This window comes from Chlorocebus sabaeus, chromosome 26 (assembly GCF_047675955.1).
Source record: "Chlorocebus sabaeus isolate Y175 chromosome 26, mChlSab1.0.hap1, whole genome shotgun sequence".
NCBI classification, from domain to species: domain Eukaryota; kingdom Metazoa; phylum Chordata; class Mammalia; order Primates; family Cercopithecidae; genus Chlorocebus; species Chlorocebus sabaeus.
Genome location: NC_132929.1, coordinates 1,181,913 through 1,185,080, shown reverse-complemented (window position 1 = coordinate 1,185,080; position 3,168 = coordinate 1,181,913).

Here is a 3,168-nt window from a genome sequence, read left to right as displayed (position 1 = left end):
AGGCATGCACCATCACGCCTGGGTAATTTTTGTATTTTTAGTAAAGAAGGGGTTTCATCATGTTGCCCAGGCTGGTCTTGAACTCCTGACCTCAAGTGATCCGCCCACCCCGGCCTACCAAAGTGCTGGGACTACCAGCATGAGCCACTGCACCTGATCTATAAACAACCTTCATATTTCACCTATTTTGAAAAATGAAAAAAATTAACTGAAGTCAATTCCTAAAAAAGAATTGTGCAGTTTACTTAACTAAAAAAGTTAGTTTTGTTAACCCTTGTGCATCCAGCATGAACCATCCTTTTGTACATTACACAGTTCTAGAATCATTCCACTTGTTAGAAAATATTGACATAGAAAGTTTATAACAATACCAATCAAAATATAGGCAGGTATGTTCATTTAAAAGCAAAAACAAAACAAAAAGTACATGATACTTTTAAAAACAGTATGAGGCCTCTGAAGCTGGTGCCTATCCCCAGGCCTTCCGGAGCCTGTGTCTCCTGGAACCGCGGGGTAAAGACTGAAGACCCAGAAGTTCCTGGAGGAGCACTCAGCATGGGGACCAAGGCCCGCAGAGCCCAGGGTCATCAGGCAGGGAAGCAGCCAGGCTGGGCAGCCTCAGGAGTGAGGGGCAGCTGGGCGAGCTAGCCCCAGCCTGGCAGATGATCACCGCTGGGGGAGGCAGGGCACAGGGGAGGCTGGTAGGCCACCAGTTACGGGGAGACAGGACCTGGGACTCTAGCTAGCAGCCGCTGACGGATGAATGAATGTATCGATATGGTTTGGATCCGTGTCCCCCCCAAATCTCATGTCACATTGTAATCCCCAGGGTTGGCGATGAGACAGGTGGGAGGTGATTGGATCGGGGGGCAGAGTTCTCATGAGTGGGTTAGCAGCATCTCCTAGGTGCTATTCTCGTGACCGTAACTGAGTGAGTTTTCATGAGATCTACTTGTTTAAAGGTGTGCGGCACCAGCCACCTCTCTCTCTTCCTCCTGCTCCAGCCATGTGAAATGCTGGCTGCCTCTTCATCTTTTCACCAAGATTGTAGTTTCCTGAGGCTTCCCCAGAAGCAGAAGCCACAACGCTTCCTGCACAGCCTGCAGAACCGTGAGCTGGTTCAACCCTTTTCCTTGTAACTTACCCAGTCTCAGGCATTTCTTTACAGCAATGCAAGAATGGACTAATAAATATGTCAGTCAGCACTGCTCATTGCCCCAGACCCCAGCCTGCAGGCCTGGAGTGAAACTCCAGGGAAGTTTATAGGGAAGGTCCTTTGACCTTTTCTCATCACAGGTGCCCAGGCTGGACTAAGTTCTTATTACAAGTCCTCCACACCACCGTTCTCCTTCCATAGAAGCCATTCATTCATAATTACATGTTGTTGTTTATTTCCCCCATAAGACTGTTGGTGCTGTTCCCTGACTTAAAAATATGTGTGCAGGCCAGAGAACAGTTCATTAGTTCCAGAAAAAAAACACTAAAGCAACATATGGGTGAGCCCTACCTTTGAGAAAGTCAGGTTTTATAAGACTGTGAGATAATAATAAGCAACCTATTTGTTGTCTTTACTTTTTAAAAGGCTTCCCTATACACCATGGTCATAGCAGCAAAATTCACAATAACCAAAAGGGGGAACAATACAAGTGTCCATCAGTGAATGAAAGGCTGGACAAAATGTGGTGTATATATACAGTGGAATCCGATTCAGCCGCCAAGAGGAAGGAAGTTCTGACATGTGCTGCTACATGGATGAAACTTGAAAACATGACGCTAAGTCAAAGAACCCAGTTATGAAAGGACTATTTCTATATGATTCCACTTATGCCAGGTCCCTGGAGTAGCCCAATTCATAGAGAAAGTAGCATTCAGGTTACCAGGGGCTGGGAGTTACTGGTTAATGGCCACAGAGTTTTGGTTTTGCAAGAGGAAGAATTATGGAGATCGGTGGCACAACAATGTTAACACGACTGAACTGTACACTTAAAAATGGTTAAGATGGTACGTTTTAGGCTTTGTATATTTTACCATGTTTTTTTAAAGACCAAAATAAATAAGTAAAGAAAATGTTTCCCTGCATTAGCTCATTCGTACCATGCACCAACTTGGATAGGTTAGGAAGAAGAAACAAAAGATCCTCTGTCCTACTCAGGCAGCTCCCCCAGTCAGAGCTCCCCCAGTCAGGCCCACCTGGGCCTCTGCACAGGTCCACACGTGGGAACACCTCTGCCGCCACCGGCCACACTGCTCCTGTGCTGGGACCCAGGAAAAGCAGGGTTGTTTCTTAGGCATCACTGACTCCTCAGGACCTCTCGCGGGACAGGCACAGGTCTGGCTCTGCATAAATGTGTGCTGAATAAGTGATGGATCCCAGTGTTATGCATGGGGCATCTCAGCCACGGAGAGCTCAGCGGCTGACCTGAGCCTGCTCAGCTAGTCAGAGTCAGAGCTCACACCTCCTTTCTTTGCCTCCAAAATATGAACTAGATAAATCAAGGAGAAAAAATTTACATTTGTACAGATGGAGCTCATGGCACTTCCTAACACTTGTCCAAGTTTTTCACACAAGCTGCAGGAGTGTATTAAAAATACATCATCTAATTCAAGAAAAATGAGAATGAAAATTAATATTCCTACCTAGTTTTTGAAGTATGAAAAGGTGGTACCCCTGTATTACTTATATCATTCATTAGTATCTCTCAGTTCTGATTCTGAGACATCAAATTGTCATCCCCCAGACAGTGACAGGAACAACGCCAGGCAGCTGGTCCCCTGCAATCACCCTCAGAACTCATAAAGCCAAGGGCCTCCAGCAGCTGTGTGTGAATCATGCCAGCACTGCAGCAACCTTACATGAGGTGCACTGCTTTAGCCCCCAAGACTCAATTCACAGAGCCCACCTAGAACACAGACGACTGGCAGGAGCTCCCTTAGAAAATGTGCGCAGCCCTCCTCTGAGCACCCCAAGGGGGTGGGACAGTCCTGCACACCAGAGCTGTCCAGCCTGACCACAGGGCTGAGAGAATGCGCCTAGAGAGATGCTTCAAGGATGAGAAGGAAGACAGCTCACTGCACCAGGGGCCCTGAGACCACAGCGCATCCTCCTCGTGGCAGGATCCCAGGAGCAGCACCTGGCACATCTGCAGCACCCAATAGTGAGCAGGAGCT